We start from the raw sequence: 24,237 nt of genomic DNA, 5'->3' as shown, positions 1-24,237 counted from the left end.
AATAACAGGGAGTCGAATCACAAATACACTCAAGTCATAGCGATCGCGACACGGATGATCCAGAAAGCACAGTAACCACCTCAGGCAAAGCAGGCACAGTTCCGAAGAGAACACGGAGAAAGCCGGTCCAGCGGCACAGTCACAGGATCTTCGCTCGGCCATGTGAGGCAAAAGAGGAAAAGGAGACCCAGCCAGGTCGGTCCAGACGGGATCCGGCTGGCGAACCTCCGGAGCAGAAGGAGGCACAGGATGAAGAAGGGCAGCGGACTTCCGTATGTCCACACCAACAGTAGCATCCAGGTCCACGACCCCAAGGAAAGGTCCAGCAGCACACAACAGAGATGAAGCCGCACAAACCGGAGGGGGCCCGGCAGGCCCAGCCAAAGGACCTCTCTCCAGGATAGCGATAGGTGCGGTCATGGGCGCCCCCCAGGAGCGCAGGGCGGCGAGGATGTCGCCAAGTGTAGGCTCACCTTTGCAGTATTCAGAAAACGTGCCGTGCGGCGGATCCGCATCGCCGGTCCCAGCAAGGCCGAGAGTCATAGAGCCGGCCGCCATCTTAGAAGCTCGGCGGGGCCGCTGCAAACACCAACCCCCGCCCGGGTACCAACGGGGCCAAATAGGATACCGGCAGCCACCGGTGGAGGTGCCACCAGGGCAAGAAGGGGGGCCACCAGAAGAAGGCGATGCGCCGGCACCCCACACGCCGCCGGCACCGTTCTCCGAGCCCGGGCGGAGGAACTCAAAATGGCCGGGTCGGAGAACAAAGGGGAGACGAGCCCGATGTACGGTGAACCCCGTCCATGGAAGGCAGTGCCCCAACACCAGGCCGCAGGACCGCCGGATCAGGCCCGGGGGGCCGCAATCGGTCTATTAGCACATCGGCCTCTCCGACCGACTCCACACCACCACCAAGGGCCGGCCACCGCACCCCGTCCAGCCCGGGCGCCGCCAAGGAGTGTCAGGCCCGGCCGCTCCGGAGGCCCCGAAGCAGACAGGGGCGTAACTCAGGATCCGCGACACCTAGGAACCACCGGAGCAAACGGTAAGCGCCTGTGAGGTATTGTCGTTCCACTGCACATCGTAGAATACTTCCCGGGGCAGGATAAAGTACAGGATAGTTGTTGCAGACAGGAGAGTGAACGGAGCCGAGCTAAAACGCGGCCATCTCGGACGCGAGCCTGGCTCCTCCCCAACTATAAGCATTTTTAAACATATCTAAAGCATGTGTTTACAATCCCACCCAAAATACACAAAATGCATTTTAAAATGGTTGCACACGAAAAATGAGCATTTGTACAGTACGCATATAAAAGGAATGATGTCATCCTAAGCATATAGTATGATATTAGTAATATCTAACTAACGGAATGAATCACGAGTGTACATTTTTATGAAATGGCCCCAGGTTTACAGAAGAAAAAGGTCGAGACCATTTCATAGCAGAATATATAGACTGTTATTGTTTTTGAGGACAAGGTCAAATATTGTCTTTAGGAAGTGTTCGAAAAAGAATTTCCTGTTCTCTAAGAATAGTTCTACTTTAAGCAGATTACTTTGTGCCAAAAAGAGTTAAATTTTGGAAAATGTCAAATCAAAATAGTAGAAAAAATAGGGTTCCAAAGTTAGAGGCTTTGTTTTTGAAAAACGAAGGCCAAATTCAGAGTTCATGGAACGCTGTGTGCAGATTTCTAAAGTTATTCTCGGTGTCAGGAGAAAATATCAAATCGTCTAAGCTGGCAAAGAAATCATCTACCACAGTCGGTGAAAGTGGAACTACTTCATTAAGTAGATCAATTGTGCACAGATGAGAAGCATCGCCGTCAACGTCAGTTGCATTAGCAATGTTCGCAGTAGATGGTACCTGTGTGCCTGTTGTTCCACGTACCTTACCATTAGCTGTAGTTGCTGGTGAGATCTCTACAAATGCCGTCATCAGGATTGGCAGCCGTTGGGGGCAACATGATGCATGAGCCATTACCGGACCTAGCAAGGCGTCAACATCCGTTGGCAGTGCTGATGGAAGTGTAAGACAAACGTCCAACACGCATTCTTCTCCGCAAAGCAGGCATCGTAGAACAGGTAAGATGCAATCTTGCCAGATTGGTCTGAACGAAAGAAACCATGTGATATTCAGATCTCTTTAACGAGCCAAGCCCAGAATCTGTGTAATTCTGTCACGGTACCGTATGGCCAGGAGAGCGTCCTCCATGGTAGTCTGGGTATCGCTGGTGACTGGACTTGCCATATCGGAGCAGAAGAAACAAAAATAGAATTCCTGCTACGAGTCCCAAAATGAGAGGCAGGCCGCCGAACACAGAGTGCACGAAATTTTGAAAAATACCTAGGACTGGTTCAAAGGGTGCTAACAGTCCCGAAAAACTGTCTTAAATACATGTACAATACCACTCGTATCAGACATGTTTAAGATATGACCTAACATTTCTGCGAAATGTATTGGACAGTTCCTTGATAATAGGGCATGTATCTCCGCAGAAGTCCTTGCGACTTGCAGATCATATGTTTCTCTGGACGAGGTCAGTGGCACAGTTTTTTGCAAAAGAATGGTTTTCATTCTGCTTAAAGTATCAATTCGTATAGAAGAGTGTAATAACTCGAAGGTAAAAGCAGTTTCTTTAAAGTATAAACTTTATTGAGTTCCCACATGTAGGTCCGACATACAAGCCGGATAGGCGTAAAATGGCCGGCACCAACTGACCAGCCTAACTGTCACAATGACGTACATAAACAAACGGGCAGCACGAGGCAATGGCTAATAGAGCCCACGCGCTCAGGGCGCGTGGTGGGCGAGACTACTACATATATCTCCTTTCCTCAGAGAGAAGGGAGAACAAAGCAGAAAGGGAATAAGAAGCGAGACGGGAAGAAGGAAAAAGGAGAGGAGAGGAGAGGAAGAAAATGAGAAAGGAGGGAACAAAAGTAATTGAAAGAAAAGGGAACTAACGCCGGTACCTGACCGGAATCCTGACCACTCTTTTGCTCCTCCTCAACACCGAGGGTGAATGGCATGAATCATGAACACTGCGATCTCTAGGAACAAAGTTGTGTGACACATCAAATACATCAGTGGAATTGTGCATACCATCCACTACATTTTTAACTTTTACGACTTTGTTCAAATTCCACCAGTTTTTTCCATTGACGCGAACTGCACTGCCACACACTTTGTCTACAACCACAGGTTTACTGAACTTAGATTCTCCCTTTTTGACAAAACCCTGTTTCTTTATTTTCACACAGTCACCTACAGTCACCTACAGCAATCTCCCTGCTTGTGACCCGCTTCCTGTCGTCAAAGTATTCTTTCTGCTTGGACTGTACCTTTTCAACCTTTGATCTGACCCTTTCATCTAGTTCTTGTGAAGTAGTGTTGGATCTAAACCATTTAGACATCCATGCAGGTCTAAACTCAGTACATGGCTTTCTGCCTCTCAGAAGTTCAAAGGGAGATACTCCCGTAGATGAATGAGGGGTGGTCCTGTAGAACCACAACATTGTTCTTACACTCGGGGGAACAGCTTTGTTGTGTTCAATGGCCCATTTGACACAATCACCAATTACTCTATTAAGCCTCTCGACCAAACCAATGGTTTGAGGATGGTAAAGAGAGCTTCTCAGATGGGTAATAGCAGATTCTTTAGGAAACTCTTCCACGTCAGCAGACACAAACTGCAACCCGTTATCGGAAATGATGGATAAGGGGAACCACTCTCTTATGAAGACTTCTTTCATGAAGTCCAGAATCTCCTTCAAGTCTACTCTGGATACAAACTTAACCTCTGGCCACTTAGTGTAATAATCCATCATCACTATGGCAAACTTACATTGCTTACTAGCTTCAGGGAGAGGTATGGGAGTGAGAGGGGGATTAAATGTGCGGAGACTTTTGTCGCTGCTGGCGCAAATGGTACACTCCTGCACCATAGCATCTATGTCCTTATCCATCTGTGGCCACCAAAAGTATTCTCTAACCCTACGTTTGGTAAGAGTGGCTTCCAAGTGTCCCTCGTGTGCTTTTTCAAGTAAGGTGGGTCTAACGCTTTCGGGAGGTATTAGCTTATCTAGCCTGAATACTAGACCATCCTCTATAGAAAGCTCTTCACATATTTTCACGAAAGGTTGTAAGGCCACATTCACATTCCTTTCCCTTGGACAACCCTGGATTGTGTACTTCTTCACATCTTTTAACACTTCATCTCTTGTCATAGCTGCGCTCCAACTTTCTTGCATCACCGAACATACATTCATTAACTCAACACTGGCTATGATACAATCCTCTTTCTCATCATAATCAATGTCGTCATCACACTGAGTGGCATGACTGGAGGTTACAGGCAAGCGTGACAGAGCATCCGCCCTCACATTTTTGCCCCCAGTGATGTGTGTTACCTCAAAATTGAATTGTAAAAGTTTTGATGCAAGACGGGCTATGCGAGGTGTAGCATTTCGATTGTTGGTGTTACCTTAAATAGCCACCCGAGCTTTATGGTCAGTTTGTAATGTGAATTTCCGTCCCCAAAGATAATTCTTGAATTTTTCAATGCCCCACCAACATGCAAGAAGTTCTTTTTCAGTTACTGAATAATGGGTTTCAGCCTCCCTCAGTACCCTGGATGCAAAACCAATAGTATGTTCCTGATGTCCAATTTCCTGTGTCAAAACTTCCCCCAATCCATAGTTACTAGCATCCACAGTCAATGTGCACGGTACATCAGGCAGAAATGGTTTCAAAGCTTTTACTGTGCTCAGTTGTTCTTTGAGCCAAGTAAAAGCTTGTTTGCAGTCATTGCCCCACACAAATTCACTTTTATCTTTCAACAATCTCGAAATGGGACGTACTTTGGTGGTGTAATCTTAAATAAAGCGTGCATAAAACTCCGTCAGCCCAAGCAGAGATTTAACTCCAGCTTTGTCTTTTGGGGCGGACGCATCCAAAATGGCCTGAACCAGACTTGGCTGGGGTGTGACCCCCGCACTTGAGATGGTGTGACCCAGATATTCCACACATTTGTCCCTTTTTAGAACCACACCATGCTCCTGAAATATGGAGAGAATCTTGTTCAGAACCAAATCATGCGCATTCTGATCCTTAGCGAATAAAAGGACATCATCTTGAAATATCGCTATGTTTTTTATGCCTTTAAGTAGGTTGACCATAACCCTTTGAAAGACAGTAGCTGCCGAAGCCAGGCCAAACGGCAAGCGACAGGATTGGAACAAGCCAGAGGGAGAGTTGAATGCAGTGTAGTGGCGTGAATCTGTATCAAGCTCAATCTGGTGGTACGCAGAGGCCAGGTCTAGTTTAGAGAAAACTTTAGCCCCTGCTACCACCCACAGCATTTCTGTAATATTGGGCAAGGGGTGCAAATCCACCCAAATCACCTTATTTAAGCTGCGCAAGTCAATGCAAATCCTCAGTTCATTATTTTTTTTCCGAGCAACTACCAAGGACGAAGACCAGTCCGAGGACTCAATGGGTTCAATTACCCCTCTTTTATACATGGACATAAGTTCTTTTTCCAGGTCCTCTCTTATACTGAAGGGTATGCTTCTGACCTTATGTTTGACGGGCACAGCATCCTCTCGTACCTTTATTTTATGTCTGAACCCTTTAATTCTTCCTAGCTGTCCTGAAAATACTTTAGGGTATTTGTTGAGCAAATCTTCAACATGTGTGTGATCACGGACAGACAATATCTGTTCACTTGCACCTGGATATGACATCATGCTAAACAAGCCTTGATGGAACCATCCTAATATGTTGAGGCCGTGGACAGCTACATATATTTTTCCATATATATGTCTGTTCTTGAAAATCATAACATCCTCAAAATACCCTAGAAGCTCTATTTTGCACCCTTCATAGAATACAGGCTCGCGATCTGGTGGTTGTAGGGGTCTTTGCCCCCATTTTTCTCTGAAAAGTGATTCTGTGATCATTGTGATCCGTGCACCTGAGTCCACTAGAAGTTGCAACTTTTTGTCACCAACCTCAATGCCCACATACGGATCCGCACAGTCATTGGGATCTCCACTTTTTACACCTCCATCGTTCACAACAAATACCATGTCTTTTAATTCACTCAGAGTATCATCATTGTCACTATCGCTTGATTCTTTAACACACCCTATATGAACGTTGTTTTTTTTTATGAGTCTGACACACTTTGTCAAAGTGTCCCATCTTGTCACAGTTGCGAAATACAGCGTTCCTAGCAGGACATGGTCTCCCATTTATTGCGTGAGAAGGATATCCACCCCTGAAACAGATGTCAGCTCTTTTGAAAAAAATATTTTGTTGAAGATCCTTCTTTTTCTTGTAATTTGTGAGGCGCACTGGAGTAAACATTTCAGTGTTTTTACATTCCAGTTCTTTAATGGAAGTTTGAGAAGTTTCTATGCTCTTAGCTATACGGATGGATTCATCAAGTGACGGATTTTCTAAAGAAAGCAATTTTTGTCTGATGGTTTTGTCAAGACATTTTCCTATGAATTGGTCACGAACCAACTTTTCACTGAAATTTTCAAATTCACATTCAGCAACCATTTTCCTTAGAGCTGTGATGTACGTGTCTACATCCTCCTCTATCTTTTGTGCCCTTTTGAAAAACTTGTGCCTCATCACTACAACACTTGGTTGCTTGTCATATCTTTTAGCCAGTTTTCTAACCGTGTCTTTGTATTCATCAGTTTCCTCACCTGCTACATCCACAACTTCTGGTAAATGCTTGAGTGTGTCCTTACCTTCAAATCCAAGTGAGTGGAGCAATAAAAACCTTTTTCTTTCAGGTCTAAATCTGTGCGCTCCTATTGCCCCCAAATAGTTCTCAAATGCGTCAAACCATTTTCTCCAGGCCACTGGTGGTTCTCCTGGAGTATCAAGAAAAGGTGGTGGAGGGTGGACAGACTGCATATTGTAAAGAGATTAACGATTTCAAAGGAGAACTTCTTTTTAAGAATTATAAATCTGGCAAATGTGGAAGGGTAAAGGTGTAAAGGTAACCCTCTTATTTCATACTATTTGTTATGCCCACAAAAACACCTTTATACTGTTTCATCCACCTCAACTAATATTTCATTCTAGCTGCCATGCTGTCATTTTATTTTCCTTGCAGCAAGTGTGCGTGCCACTGTGTTAATCTGCACGCTCTCGTTTTACGCTGATTAGTAAACTCCACTTTATTTCGTCACAGACGTTGCTTCCTCAATAAGAAGTGGCACTCCCAACATACCTTTACTCTTCAGATGCCTTTGTTAAAGTTCCGAAAGAAACTAGGAAATGCACCTCCTTCCCCTTTAAGAAATGCCTATTTGTTTTTTTCTTCAGGCAGGCAGGGGTGGTGCGATACAATGATTGACAGAGGCAGAGCCGAGACGCGCCAGTTTCACACTCGTCAGATTGCGTCAGCTTATTTCCTCACCTCTTGTTTGTCGCAGCTACTACCGCAACACCACAACTCCAACCCTGAAACTTCCAGCAACAGGACACCGCTCTCCGCATCGCTCGAGCTGACACAGGTAATACGTTACTTTTCTTTACGGCCAGCTCTTCAGCACATCGTTGTGACGAACTTCTATTTCACGTGGGTTCTTTGTGGGAACTCGGATACCTCGTCGCCAAAATCGAGTGTAATAACTCGAAGGTAAAAGCATAAACTTTATTGAGTTCCCACATGTAGGTCCTGTTGTGAACGTATCTAGGAGCCTATTTAAATTTTCCCGATTTATGCCCTTATGTGGTTATAACAAATCATATTCTTATAAAGGCATAAGAATCATATCCATATTTAGTCATAGCCAATGCAGTCCAAATACGGCAAGGCTACTCCCATAGACTCCTAGAAAGTACAACACGTTCTTTAAACAAACCAAGCCTCCAGCAGCCCGGGAATTCCCCCTGCTTCTGTTTTGATATAAATATACCATCATCTGCCTTAGCAAATACACGGTGGTTTGGAGCAGATCGGCTATCTACTTACCCGAAGCCCAGCTGTAACGAGAGCCGAAGGAAGCCGACCCTCCCATTGACGCACTGAGAGAGACGCTGTCTTTTCTCCTGCCGAGAAATCCAGCTCCAGTGTTTCCAGTCACAGTTGCTGGGAGATCGAGTCCTGAGAAAGAGATACAAGGCCTCCTTCATTCTAAAACCAAGGTACGGAGCTGATTAGACCCTTAGAGAATTCTTGATTCAGATTCTTGGCAAAAACTATCTTAACTTAAACTGCAGCTCACTTACTGCTTCCCACGTACTAGGCTTAGGTTAGGTACACCGGGGTAGGCTTATTTTAGAAACACCAGTTGAGTACGTTTAGTCAACTTTTAACATTGTATGTATTTTATCCGTTTTAAAGTATCTTCTGGCTCAGAAACCATATAAATGCTTTTACAGTATTATTTCATAATACTACTTTTACTGTACGCACTTTACTTTATGACAAGTATTGCAATTGTGGCAATTCACTTCTCTTGCATGAGAAAGAAGACTGCTCAATAAATAACCACTTTTATTGAAAACGCCCGTCTCTCTATTTCTCTGCACTCCTGGTGAAATTAAGTATGCACGATTGACAGTGAAATAGCCATCTATTGTTTCCGCGACTCTGGAGATATACTCCTTATTCTGGGGGGAGCAAAGTTGTCATGTTTATGCGGTTGTCAGAAACTAATCCCTTCTTGTCTATTCAAGAGAGTTAACTCCTTCCTGTTCACTCGAGAAAGTTTCTAGTGACCTCTGAGCTAGCTGGCATTCATAATTAAGTCTAACATATTCAATAGAGACCTAGTCGACCTCAGTCCTACGTCTAAACTATCGTTTATGTTATTCCAATGCGCAGAGCCTATTGGGAATATAGGAACTATACTACATGGCGCCCAACGTTTGGTAAGGCGATAATCTACCACTAGATACTAGAGTAACTCAGTCGTGCTTTTCACACAGACCCCTTTTTCCCGTAAAAACTCCAATAGACGTCTGGAGTGGGTAAAAGGTTAATATCCGCCAGAACTTAGTAGGATGAGAATCCTATGTATTAGTTTTTGGTTTAGTCAACGTTGAAGGATACAGTGTTCCAAAATATTGTGCACCTAATCTTTGTTTCTTTGAAACTTGCTCTGCAACAAAAAACTTTCTGTCAGAAAACATGTCGGAAAGTGACTACGAAAGGGAGAGAGCTAGAATAGCAGCTCAACTGTTGTTGGAATACACAACTCTCCAACAAAATGACCAGGATACAATAATCATCCCAGTCAATGTAAGGAAAACAATAACTATAAAACTAATAGAAAATGGAGTACCATCAAGAGGTGGTACAGTCATATTTGTGGTAGAGGCCCATGAATATCGGCAGACAGAGGTATTCTATTCATGGATACATTTTCCAGCAGCACATGCTGTGACACACGAGTTTCACTACTACAAAGTAGGGGAATCTCCAGAGGAATATGTCCCTTTCAATGACATTGAAATTCCGATAACATACCAAGAGCACCAGCTCTGGTTTAATGGCGCCCTAAAACATCAAAATCACTACACCAGGCTCGGTCCACTAGGAAGACCAGGAGCCACATGGCCGGTTCTAGCCAGCTATACACCACATCCTGACATTGAAAAAATGTCAAGCGGAGAACTTTTAGTTCAGCTAAAACAATTAATTAAAATACATAGACAATTGGTCCAATATGTCATGCGGACTTTAACAGTTCAACCAGCAATAAAAATTGCACAGCACACCCCTCACCAAGGGAACACAAATAAAATTACACCACAGACTATACAATCAGTCATTGTCAAATTACCCGCAAAACGGGAACAAATTCCGTTCTGATTGGCTCAAAAAATCACTCAAATAGGGGCAGTATTTCCTGATACTACACCTAATGAGAAACACAGAATCCTGACTATCTGTCTTCCAATGGGGATCTCACCACATGTAGAGGACTGTGACACATGGGGCACAGTCTTTGCTTCAATATACACAAAAACACATGGTGTTCCGTCTATGGCGGTTATACCAGACGTACTAAGAAATGAATACAGTCCAGAACCTGCTTTAAATCTAGTTATGAAATTACTGAAAAACTTTAAGCAAGTCTCAGCTATACTACTAGCCAACATAAAAGGAGAAGCAGCATCTGTGGCGATCCGCCAGAAATGAAAAGAAACAGATATAGCAGAACAACCTTTTGAACTAATTGAAAAATCCTATGAAGAACTAAGTAGAGATAATTTGGGTGGGAAACCACTAAAACCCCAACTAACTGAAAATCCTGAAAAAACCTTTATCAAAAATAATCTCAATACTTCAAAAAAGAGGTGGGGGGGGCGTGGCTTGACCGGCGATGTGAGCGGACGTGCTCTTGCGGAGCTCCCACCGCCGCTGGCCTTTTCATTAGCCATTAAAGCGGATTTTGGGGCACCGCCCCGCGACACCCCAGTGTCCTGACAGGCTGTGGGGGTGCTTACACGGACAGCGACTCCGGGGGGGGCGCCTGGTGAGACCCATGATGCGAGCGGACGGCTCGATACAGACGGGGCCTGCCTACCCGCCATTTTGAGACTCCGGGCAGGCGACCTGCTGCTGGCTATAGACGGACGCTATATGCGTCGGCGGCCACCTGCTGACACCCTCCCTGCCCGTCCATCGAGGTGAGGCTGCCGGACTTCCTACCTGTGGTCCCACCGGAGGGGAGGAGTACTTTGGTTGCTCCCTCCGAGCGCCCGCCACGTCTGGTGCGATCGGCGCCCCCCTTCCCGGGGCAGCGAGGCGGAGGCTCGGGGCTTGCTGTCCGGGCCCGGCCCTGCTCACGGGTGCTCCTGATCCCGCTCCCCCGCCGCGCTCTGAGGTGGGAGAGCAGAGCTGCAACGGAGATCTGCAACGGAGGTCCGGGCGGCGATCCGGCGTGGGCGGTGCCCCCGGGGCGCATCTTGAGGCAGACGGCGCTCGCCATGTTTCAGGCCTGCGCAGGGGCGCATTAACGGTGCAGCGGTGCGGCGGTCCTCTTCAACAGGAGAGCGGAGTCCGAGGGCTGCTGCTGGTGGTGCCGTCCTGTGACGGTCTCCTCCCCCTGCTGCCCCCTGCAGACTCCCCTGGGCATTGCCGGCGAGGATTGAAAAGAGGCAGTGCACGGGGCCCTGAAAGTGTAGAGAGCCTGTTTCCTTGCTGGAACGACACATTGGGAACGAGGGATACCCACACAGCGCTGACCCTGGACTGGAGGGCTGAGGCGGAAGGATCGCCCCACGCCGGTGTCTTCGGCTGTAAGGTACTGTTGCCTGGTGGACCCCGGTCTGCCTACCTCGCTGTGGTGGGAGTGCTGGGGGCCTGCTGTTGCAGGGGTCGAGTGTGCGGAGCCTTGGGCCCTTGAGTGCCTGGAGTGGGACCTGACCCTCAGGACTTCACGCCTGTATTCCTCCACTTCCCTCCTGGCCTTGCTCACACGCACTATTTCGGGCGGGGACCCCGAACCGGCCTGAGCCGACCTCCCCTGGCCTAAGCGGACGATGACACGCACGAACAGGGGCAACAAGGCGGATCCAGCGACGACCCCCAAGGATAACCCGGTGACAGCCATGTGGGGCAAAGCGGGGGCACCAGCGGCCGGTGAGGGCCCGTCCAGGGGGCCGGCGGACTCCCCGCCAGTCACGCAGGCGTTCATGGCCGCCTTTATGACTGACCTTAAGGCTGAGATTGGCTCCCTGGGAACGGAGGTACATTCATGCGTCACAGAGCTCAAGAGGGAGGTCAAGGAGCTTGGGGATCGCGTGGATAGCTTGGAGAGGACCATGAACACACGCACCGAAGACCAAGAACACTTGTGGCAGCGCTTAACGGCCCTTGAGGAGCAAAACATCGAGCTCCAGATCAAGCAGGAAGACTTAGAGAACCGGGGTCGGCGCAACAACCTCCGTATTCGCGGCGTGCCACTCGGTGAAGAAGGGAAGGACGTGATGGACTTCGTGGCGCAACTCCTCCACGAGGTGCGAGGTGATGAGGACGTGTTGCCTCCCACTCTTGACAGGGCGCACCGGGTGGCGGCCCCTGCAGGGAGGTCGGGCCTTCTACCGGACATTCTCACACGGGTGCATTTCTTTGTAGAGAAGGAAGAGATCTGGAAGCGTGCACGAGACAAGCCAGATCTACAATACAAGGGCCATAAGATCCAAATTTTCCAAGACTTGGCGCCCAATACCCTGAAGCGATGGCGTGCTTTCCACCCAGTGACGGAGAAGTTGCGGAGCATGAACATCCCGTACCAATTTGGCCATCCCTTTACGCTTATTTTTCAATGGGAGGGCAGGCGCAAAGCCTTGCGATCCTACAACGAGGCGGCGCGGCTCCTCAACATCGCGGGCTCTCCCCCGGAGAGTCCCTCTAGGCATCCTTCCCGCAAGAGAACACCGACTGGACCGGACTGGACCACGGTGCCGCGAAGATGGCGCGCGCCTCCTGCTGACGCACCCACGACCAGCCAACCTCGGCAGGACGTCATAGCCCACATTAGAGCTCTGGAGGAAGCGGAGATCGACCCTGAGGAGCGCTCACCTGAGAGGCGTCCTCCTACGCCGTGAGGATGGCGTCACACTTGCTGCATTCCTTTTAAGGTACTGTTCCCACGCACTCCCCCAGCGGACGGGGGGTTGTCGGATGATGGGTTGGGTTGGTTGGGCTCCTGATCCCTCTGTGCTGGGCCTGGGTGGGTGGGGGCTCCATACCTCCTAGTGCTTCCAGCCAGCCATGTCCCTCTGGAACTGTCCCCTGGGGAGTGACATCCCGATGGACATTCGAACCCGAGGGTGTAGGATGCCCTATTCTGGGGACAGTGTACTTTGGCCCTGTTGGCCGCAACTTTACGATTCATGCCTCCAGCCTCACCGGCTGCCGAATGTTTGGTTTTTGTACTTGACTTTTTCTCTCCTCTTCTTTCTCTCTTTTCTTCCTTCCTTTGCTTTCTGTGGGGGACCGGGGAGGGTGGGTGTGATGGCGGATGGGGTTGGGAGGGGTAGGACCTCTGAGTGGGGCGTATGGCTGGTGTGTGATTTGATGAGAATGACTTTGCTTGCGTATCCTAGGGCTCCCTGCAATGGCGAGTAATGTCACTAGACCCCTTACGATTTTATCCCTCAACGTTAAGGGCCTTAATTCGCCCAATAAGCGCAAGCAGATATGGCATTATTTCCTGCGACATGACCCGGATATCATTTTCATGCAAGAGACCCACCTTCTTCAGGCTGATACTGGGCGCATGGCACATCCTAGATACCCCCTCCAATACTGGGCGGCAGCGGACACGAAAACGGCAGGGGTGGCAATTTTGTGCAAAGCTGGCATCAGGCGAGGTAATGATAGGCTCTTCCGAGGTGGTGATGGCCGTTTCCTCAAGGTGACGGTTGAGGTGGGTCCTCGCCGTCTTACGCTGTGCAATGTGTATGCCCCTAATCTGGCGCAGGATCGCTTCCTTCGAGACCTTTTGCGTGACCAGGTCCTTCGGGGTGGGCCCTCTATTGTTCTCGGGGGTGACTTCAACCTGGTGTGGTGTCCTACGATGGACCGGAGTGCGGGCTCCTTTCATGGGGCGGGGGCGATGTCTCTGGCGCTTCGCAGACAGATCGGAGACTTAGGCTTATTCGACGCCTGGCGATACTTCTCTCCGGATAAAAGAGAGTATTCTTTTTATTCGAGTGCTCACCGTTCTTATTCTCGCATTGATCATGTCTTTATATCCCACGACCTGCTTCACGATGTGGTGGATGCTGGGATGTCGGACATATCCATCTCGGACCATGCGCATGTGGAGCTGCTTCTCAGGGACCCGCGGGACGGTCCTCTCAGAGAACGGAAATGGCATTTACCTCCGCACCTCCTCAGGGATGCAGCGTCTGTTGAGGACATTCGCACAGCCATTACCTCCTATTTTGAGTTTAATGACCTGCCGGAGACGCCTTTTCCGGTGGTATGGGACGCCTTTAAGGCCAAGATACGGGCCATATCTCGTCCCTTGAGATTGCGAGGGCACGGGAGAGGAGGGCAGTGGAGGACGGCTTGTTAAACGACCTGCGGGAGGCAGAGGCGCAGAATCAGGAGGGATCCACTTTAAGGACACGACGACGCCTAGCCAATCTACGAGGTCAGTTGCGCATGCTACGGGCGAACAGAGCGGAGAGCTCCCTTTTGGCTCTGAAGCGCTTGCATTTTGACAGAGGGGATAAAGTGGGGAAACTCTTGGCGAGACGGCTGAGGGTCAAGGCGGCCAGATCCCATTTAGCAAACGTGATGCTTCCCGACGGGTCTCGGGCGACGGTGGCGGGGGATAAACTGGGGGCGTTTCGGGACTATTACGCCTCATTGTACGCGGTGGCTCCACCGACCCCCGCCCAGTCGGAAGAGGTTCTGGAGCACTATAGCGGGACGCAGCTGCACCCCATTACGGCAGAACAGTTGGAGGAGCCGATAACGTTAGATGAGGTAACCGCGGCTATTAAGGACCTAAATTTGTGGGAGACGCCAGACCCTGACGGCTTGCCGCTCTCCTTTTATCGCCTATTCCAGTGTCAGCTGAGTCCATACCTCCTCCGGCTCTTTGCCTCTTTTGATGACGGTCAGGGCCCTTCCCCGGACATGGGGATGGCGGAAATAGCTTTAATTCCGAAGCCTGGGAAGGACCCAGCGCTCTGCTCGTCGTATCGCCCGATTGCGCTGCTCAATACCGATTTTAAAATATACACCAAGGTATTGGCTAAGAGACTGGATCCCCACATGCCTGACCTCGTTGACCCGGACCAGGTGGGCTTCATCCGGGGCCGCCAAGGGGCCGATAATGTACGGAAAATCGCACATTTGGTGGGGAAGGCGCACCATTGGCACATCCCGGCGTGCCTCCTGTCGCTGGACGCTGAGAAAGCGTTTGATCGCGTGGACTGGGTGTTCCTCCGGGCGGTCCTTTGTAAGATAGGGCTCGGTCCAAAGATGGTTGCCAGGATCATGGCACCTTATGCTGCGCCGCGGGCAAGGGTCCGTGTGAATGGGAGGTTGATGGATCCGATTGCCATTGGGAGAGGGACTAGACAAGGCTGCCCTCTCTCGCCTCTACTGTTTGCCTTGGCGATCGAACCTCTGGCAGATTTGATTAGGCGAAACCCGGACATCCAAGGCATTAGGATGGGTGGACAAGTCCATAAGGTGGCATTGTATGCGGACGACCTCATCCTCACCCTCACGGAGCCCCGACAGTCCTTACCGGCGCTCCATGCAGTGCTTTGCTCCTTCGAGGGCGCCTCCGGCCTGAAAATTAATCACGACAAATCGTGGGTACTTAACCTTACGATTCCCCCGGCCGATATCCCCTCACTGGAGCAGTTGTGCCCTTACCGTTGGACGGATCGCCATATCCGATACCTAGGCCTCTCCCTGACTCCCTCCTTAGAGGGATGGTCGGCACCCAACTGGGCGGAATGCCGCAAATCCGTCCTCAATGATCTGCAACGCTGGAAACCTCTTATCCCCTCATGGCTGGGTAGACTAAACGCAATCAAGATGTCTATCCTGCCCAAACTACTCTACCTATTCCAATGCCTTCCTACGCCTATCCCTTTGCCGAACATCCGAGCCCTGCAGAAAGACTGTACTAAATTCATCTGGGGGGGCAGGAGACCCCGCTTCTCTCAGGCACTCCTTATGGCCCCGCGGGATCGCGGAGGGCTTGGATGCCCTAATCTGGTGGATTATTACTGGGCCACCCACTTGCGTTTTGTGATTGAATGGGGCATCAGGCGGAGCGAGAAGGGGTGGCTCCATATGGATCGGGCGGTCACGGGTCGCACCATCTGGAATTTGGCTTGGATTCATAAGGCGGGGCGGTCCCCTAGTGCATATTTGGCGATACCCACGAAAACGGTCCTGAATGTGTGGGACAAGATAGCGGTGCAAAAAGGCCTCACGACTTTCCCCTCGCCGCACACCCCCATTGAAGACAACCCGTGGTTTCCACCGGCTAGCCGCACTACTGCCTTTCGTAAATGGACACAGGGAGACTGTAAAGTCCTTACAGATCTCTTTGACGGAGGCACCTTTAAGTCCTTTGCCCATTGTCGAGACGAATTCCATCTTCCGCCGGAGGCCGAGCTGCCATTTCTCCAATTGCGTCATTGGGCCTTATCGGACGCGGTGTACCTGGGGGCCGCCGGGCCTTCACCCCGTTTGAGCGTCTGGCCCGCTCCGGCATGGGCACGACGGGCCTAATTTCTCAGATCTATCGAATTTTACAACATCCCCAAACTCCCCCCTCGCACCGTACCAGCAAAAATGGCACGGGATGCTGGGAACAGATATTGCTCAGACACAATGGGCTCGCCTCTGGGGGGATGTCCCTAAAATATACCGCAGTATACCACAGCAAGAGAATGCGTACAAAGTAATGATGCAATGGTATTACACGCTGCAGCGCTTGCACAGGATGTTCCCCTCTGCGTCTCCCGGTTGCTGGAGATGCCATCATGTGCCTGGGGACTTCCTGCACATCTGGTGGACTTGCCCCGTGATCGCTATCTTTTGGAAGGAGGTTTTGAGCCACATAAGGGGGGTGCTTGGATTTCCTCTGCCTGATGCCGCTAGTACAGTGTTGCTGGGAATCAAACCTGCCAACTTGCTTGCCCTGACTCGTAATGAATGGACTATATCGCTGCAAATGCTGGGTGCTGCCAGACAACTTATTGCCCTGTATTGGAAGAAGGCGGAGGCTCCCCCCCTAGCTATATGGTTTGGCAGGCTATGGCAGGTCATCACTATGGAGATGCTTTCAGCAAGGCTGCAGTCCCGCACAACCCGCTTTGAGAAAGTTTGGCGGCCTCTAGTGACTTATCTGTGCAAAAGCGAATACGCTAGAAATTTGCCCCCAAAGCTGCGAGCGCTGCATCTAGTGGATGATGCGGTGATCCCCTTTACCCCCCGCAGCGCCCTGGGATAACGATCTGTGACACCGGAATGGAACTCCGGAAATGTGCCTTGCTGGCTGCTCCCCCCTGGGTCCTCTCGTCCCCACTGCCCTGGCTGTTTCTTTCTTCCCCTCCTCTCTTCCTCTCTGCTCCCTCTAGATACTATCTCTACCTTTTCTGTTGCCTTCTTTTAGGCTCCTGGTTCTGTGTTGGACCACCATGGTCCGATGTTCGTTTCCGTTTGACCCACTAGTTGCTGCTCGCCTTCGGGGTTGAGTCTAAGGCGGGGTGACACCCGGGCGTGGTGGACTGCATGTACTGACCTCTCATGTGAGCGACCTGATGGGGTTATAGACTGAACATGGAATGTAGGACTGCAAGAATAATGGATCATGCAAGCACAAGAAGAAACTGCGCAGCAAGTTATATGTCGCGGCCGGCCCCTTGAGGGTTGTAGGCTTATCGCTGTGTAAGTGTCACCCTTTTCTCTGAGTATCCCCGACTGGGGCCTTAATAACATAGATGTTAAATAAAAAAAAAAAGAGGTGGGATGGTAATAAACAAACCACTGCCAGAGAAAAACAGTTTCAGTCCAGAGGAAGGCCCCCTCAAAGGAGAGATAGATCTCCAGAACGAGGAGGCAAGTCTCCACAAAGGGAGCCCTCTGAAAAAAGATACAACCTTAGAGATAGGGATAAATTAAGAAAACCTGACACGTCTCTCTCGATCTTTTCAGACTTCCTCACAGAAATCAGAAAGAAGAGGACGGTCAGAACACAAAGAAGAGCACGTCAAGTCCAAAGGCAAGGAACCTGCTCATCAAAGTAAAAAATTACAATTTCCAAAAAAGAAGGTAGGTAGTATTAAAATAAAACATGCCGAGGATTCTGAGGACACAACTGAAAAACGGAGAATGGGCCCAGACAATGCTAGACAGCGCAGCAGAAGTGACCATAGCTCGCAAGATCCTGATGAATCTTCTGGAGACAGTGGACACGAATGAATACATTCAAGTGGAAACTGCAGACACCAGAGTTAGTGTACCCCATACATTATACGAAATAACATTACGTATAGAGGGGGACAAAACTAGGAAAATAAGGGGTCTCTTTTGGGATAAACTATCTAAAGGCTATGATATCCTTCAAGCAGAGAAAGACTGGCCACCAGAGTTTGTCAGGGAGTGCCCACATGGCGAAGAAATGATTATGCCTGCCTTCTCAAATCACATTCCAATTCATAAAAAATACACATATGCTAGAAAATGGGCAGTGGCCCAAGCCCCTGCATTATATAAAAATCATGTAGGATGGGATGAGGATTCTCCTCACCATAAAATTCAGTTAAAAAACCAACCTACTGCACAGAGGCAGTATCCTGTTAAGCAAGAAGCTAAAAAACAAGTCAGGGAGATCTTAGATCAACTTGAATATCAGGGGGTGATTGAAACATGCACCTCACAAATGAACAATCCTTTGTTTCCTGTCTCCAAACCAGACAATTCATATAGTCTAGTTTTGGACGTTTTGAACGTATCTAGGACCCTATTTAAATATTCCAGATTTATGCCCTTATGTGGTTATAACAAATCATATCCTTATAAAGGCATAAGAATCATATCCATATTTAGTCATAGCCAATGCAGTCCAAATATGGCAAGGCTACTCCCATAGACTCGTAGAAAGTACAATGCGTTCTTTAAACAAACCAAGCCTCCAGCAGCCCGGGAATTCCCCCTGCTTCTGTTTTGATTTGTCCAAGAACTCCTGGAGTGCTGAAAGAACTGCGAGTTCTTAGTGACGTCTTATGTCCAACCTTACGTCAAACTCGGCACCTTCCAGGTATAAATATACCATCATCTGCCTTAGCAAACACACAGTGGTTTGGAGCTGATCGGCTATCTACTTACCCGAAGCCCAGCTGTAACGAGAGCCGAAGGAAGCCGACCCTCCCATTGACGCACTGAGAGAGACGCTGTCTTTTCTCCTGCCGAGAAATCCAGCTCCAGTGTTTCCACTCACCCTTGCGGGTTGCTGGGAGATTGAGTCCTGAGAAAGAGATACAAGACCTCCTTCATTCTAAAACCAAGGTACGGAGCTGATTAGACCCTTAGAGAATTCTTGATTCAGATTCGTGGCAAAAACTATCTTAACTTAAACTGCAGCTCACTTACTCCTTCCCACGTACTAGGCTTAGGTTAGGTACACCGGGGTAGGCTTATTTTAGAAACACCAGTTGAGTACGTTTAGTCAACTTTTATCATTGTATGTATTTTATCCGTTTTAAAGTATCTTCTGGCTCAGAAACCATATAAATGCTTTTACAGTATTATTTCATAATACTACTTTTACTGTACGCACTTTACTTTATGACAAGTATTGTAATTGTGGCAATTCACTTCTCTTGCATGAGAAAGAAGACTGCTCAATAAATAACCACTTTTATTGAAAACGCCCGTCTCTCTATTTCTCTACACTCCTAGTGAAACTAAGAATGCACGATTGACTGAGTGAAATAGCCATCTATTGTTTCCGCGACTCTAGAGATATACTCCTTATTCTGGGGGGAGCAAAGTTGTCATGTTTATGCGGTTGTCAGAAACTAATCCCTTCTTGTCTATTCAGGAGAGTTAACTCCTTCCTGTTCACTCGAGAAAGTTTCTAGTGACCTCTGATCTAGCTGGCATTCATAATTAAGTCTAACATATTCAATAGAGACCTAGTCGACCTCAGTCCTACGTCTAAACTATCGTTTATGTTATTCCAATGCGCAGAGCCAATTGGGAATATAAGAACTACACTACAGTCCGACATGCAAGCCGGATAGGCGTAAAATGGCCGGCACCAACTGACCAGCCTAACTGTCACAATGACGTACATAAACAAACGGGCAGCACGAGGCAATGGCTAATAGAGCCCACGCGCTCAGGGCGCGGGGTGGGCGAGACTACTACAAAGAGATATTCAGTGAAGGCCATAGCGGCGACTCCCCGTCTGTCTCGCTTTTAGGAAACAATACTTGCGTACAACATGTGACCCTGGCTGACACACTAACGAGATAGGCTATACCTGGCATCATTCCACAACAGCTGTGATCACTCAACATTATATAGCTACCATTGAATAGCTGCCTAAAAACTGGGTCTATCACCGCTGCTGGAGAACCGTGCTGGTGGCAGGAAAGGTTATTTGAAGAACCCTCGCAGGCTCCATGTAAATTAATACCTTGACACAAAAGTGTACCACTTAGTGAGTTCATACAATTTTGTCCACTAAGAAATACCTCCTTTCCCCCACTCCAACATTTGTGTGTGTATGGTAAATTCGAGGTTGACTTAATGTACACTTTACCCAACCTTTCATACAGGCCTGCTGGTATGTATTTTAAGCAATACTGAAACTGGAAAATCGTCACTGGTATCGTGATGGTGCCATGTATTATCAATTCTACGACTGGCTTCTCAGAAACAGTTAATGGTAATCTTTCCAGTTTTCAATGCTCAGCGCTGTATAGTCTGCTCCTCTTTGTGCCAAAGAGATTTGTTTATCTGTAACGTTAAATACTGTATACAATGACGTGGTATTGATTAGACGCCATGGCACATAGCCTGAACGAAGATTTTGTAACGTCCAGCCTAGCAGCATTATAGAACGTAATTGAGACTGACCATGTTGTAACATTAGCATGTCCTGCTCTATTATGTCAACGGCAGAGGATACAATGCTGTCCAAAGAATAAATTCTGAAGGACAGAGTCGTTAACCCATTGTCCACTACAGAGAGGCTTTTCTCTAAATTAATACGATCAATTTCTCGTATTCTTTCTGCAGTTTCCATTTGCGTGACTTTCCATGCTTCATTGTAAGCAGAGTATATACCGGTGTATATGAAACGTTTTTGATTCGGTTTACGAGGACCAAGTAGGAAGTCTCGTAAATCAACGCCTTCTTTAAGTAAAGTTAAGTGTTGTTTAATTTCTGGAAGTGTGGATTTCTGTAGCCACTCAAGGCATAGCTTTCCTACACATTATGTTGTAACTATCCCTGGATGTAGTCTCTGGGAATATCTTGGATCTGGCCTAATTACTTTGAACACTTGAGTTTTGTTCAGGAATCTATCTTGACAGTTATTCATGTGTGTGAGCCAGATTAACCATGTTTTCCAATCAGGATTAGTTCTGTTCTGTTGTTAAATATAGTTTATGTCTACTTCCTCATCTGTAGTTCCATAACTATCAGGTGTGGGTTTAGGTATGGACGGTTTGTTTAAATCTTTTATCTCAGCCAAGCCAAGACAAGATGTTTGTTGAACAGTGTCATTTAAAAACATTATTTCTGGGATAATGCAGGCTCTAAATAAGGCTTCTAAACCTTGCACCTGCCAATCTTTTGTGTCCCAGACAGTTTTTGTCTCAATGTTGTCTCTCCAAAAGTTAAAACCTAATGTAGACTGTTGAGCATAAAAGGCCGCAGACTAAATTTGTTTAGTATTAGTCAACATGTTTTTCATTCCTGTTTTATTCACATTTTTTAAATGAAACATTTCTGAATTTGTGACATTAAACCCTGAGAAGTATGGAAACTTTCCATAAAATGTTTTTGAACTGCCTTTTGGCGGTGTTGGACAATGTTCCCATTGATTATAAGTAAAAACATTTCTAGGGTTTGCAGATTTGTGCAAATAATGGTGACCATAATGATTAAAACAATACATTTGTTCCTAATCTGATGACCCTTCTAAGTATTCATGTTTTGTGAATTTAGCTGACATTTCTAAATATGTCATCATGTTATTAGCAGTTTCAAAGTCCCAATCATCAGAAAATGTGCTGGGTGAGACAAAGTCACTCAAAGAAACCTTAAACTGGTGTGGAATTTTCAACAGTTCCACCGGGCCATAAATGTCATAATCAGTTGTGTCCCAGGCTATACCACCAGGTATAGAAAAGGCTGTGATGTTCACTGATGACAGGTCTCTTCGCTCACGATGAGGTGATTTGTGAGGTTTCAGGAGCAAGTTGATATTCTTACTTGCTGTGTCCATTGTACTGTATTTTACATCTATCATCTTTCCCAAACTTAAAACAAGAATGAGCCAAAGTAGGAGAAATAGTACACCTAACACAATCCAAAATTCAACCCATGGTGAAACCAGATATGTATTTTCAAGTTGATGTAAGAGTTCTGTTATTTTTTCTTTAAAAGTTTTATTAGCTGGCGTAGTTTCAGGTTCACTGGGATCCTCTGAAAATGTATCAAGATTGATGAAATAGCCAGAGGCAGTTCTGTCAATTGTTGGAATTGCATCAGGATTGTTTGGAATCGCTGGAGCTGTTTCTTCCTTTGTCATATTAGTATAGTCAGAGGCTATATCATTGTAGACAGGTGTTTCTTGACGAACTGTTATTTGGGTCTCAAGAGGTACACGTTCCATGGCTTTGTTGCATAGTCCTTCTTTTCTCACTGCAGGCTTATCAAAGGTGATAAGTATTTCAGTTTGAACCTCTTGGATTGTAGCAAGATTTGGTCGTCTGCTACATCTTGGGAGTCCAATGGGCCTACTACTTATTATCGGCCACATGATGTGGTTTGACCAGGTCGATGGACACGACTCTGTTCTCCCTTTTTCCAGCAAGGGGCGGTAGTAACACTGATCTTGCTCCGTGGATTGCTAAGACAGGTACTGGTTTTCTGTAAGAAGGCCCAAATTCCTTCTTCACCGCGATCTTTTCCCTGACTAGATCCCCAATCTTTAGAATCCAGACAGGTCTTGCTGGGACAGGTGGTTTTTCTTCAGTGGTCGTTGGCTTCTGTATAGTGTTACTCAGACTTCTTCTTGTTTCATTTAAGTCCTGCAAAACAGCCAAACGGTCTTTGATATCAAAAGGTTTTTGTTCCACCACTGAAGTGTGACGATCAAGATCCTGGATGAGCATTCTAGTACCAAATATTATTTCATATGGAGTGATTCCACCCCGAGAATTTATTGGAAGATTATTAAGACTACGTTGGACACTTATTAGATGTTTGACCCACCCGTCACCCGAGCCTAATACCCTAGCTGTTATAGATTGCTTTATGTCACGTTTTTTTCTTTCCACTACCGCATTTCCCTCAGTATGGAATGGACTTGAGTACCGCAATGCAACGCCCAAAGCTGGCCATGGCCTCTTTGTAAGCTCAAGAGCTAAACACAGGACCCTGGTCAGAATGTAGCGTGCCGATTGCGTATGTGCCGATAAAGACTCTCAAATCTTTTATAACAGTTCGGGCGTTAGCCGAGCGCTGAGGCCACATCCAAATGAATCTTGTCCTATTAGTTGAGGGACCGCATCTGTCCATGGTGACGTCTGCCTGTAGAAAGTCTAATGCTGTCTAACAGTGGTGTCTGTACTGGGCTGGCTACACTGTAGTCAGGTATCTGGTGGCTTTCAAAGCTATGATCTCTGTAACAGGTATCACAGTTAATTCCGTATTCGTAAATATGGGCATTCATCCCTGACCACTAGTACATCTCTTTCAGTTCTATTAGAGATTTTGAGATCCCTTGATGTGTCAGACCCTCTCCCATATGTGCTTCTTCTATCAAAGCACATCTGCATTTCCTGTTTGGAATTACTCTGTCCCCCACTCCAGAAATTCGAGCAAAAGGAACGCAGTTTGCATCAATTATGTATGTATATTCAAGTGGATAGTTTAGAGGTAATGTAGCTCCGCAGCCTTTGCTAGTGGCAATGACAGCTAGCATTGTTTTACCATCTATTTCTGTTTTTGAACGAGTGATTGCAGCTACAGAAGCCATTTGCACAGCTGCCTTTGCGGCTTCATCAGCCAGTGAATTCCCTGCAACGTGAACGCCATCACGCTGATGACTGATTGTATGGATCACGTGAGTCTTTTGTAGTTCTTTCTGTAATAGAACTACTTATTCCCAAAGCATTTAATGCTTAATTGTGCCACCTTTTGCGTCTTTGAAACTGTTTGAACCCAGTTCTGTAGATATTCATTGTAAGACTGGACGCAGTAATACGAATCGCACACTATGAGTGTGGGGAATTCGCGATCTATATTTTCAAGCGCCATCTTGAAAGCCTGTAGTTCAGCTCGCTGCACAGTCTCCGAGTGATTGAGTTTTAGTGACCATAGGTCGAAATTAACCTTCGCGCCAGCGACCTTTAACAATCACACACGCAGCACTATAGGCTTGTTTACCCCCAATTGCGGGCTGTGCTGATCCGTCTGTATAAATTATACATTCATAATGTTCTAGAGGCAGAATCTCAGTTGGCAG

The sequence above is a fragment of the Lissotriton helveticus genome, chromosome 6, assembly GCF_964261635.1.
Source record: "Lissotriton helveticus chromosome 6, aLisHel1.1, whole genome shotgun sequence".
Lineage (NCBI taxonomy): Eukaryota > Metazoa > Chordata > Amphibia > Caudata > Salamandridae > Lissotriton > Lissotriton helveticus.
This window is presented reverse-complemented; position numbering follows the sequence as displayed.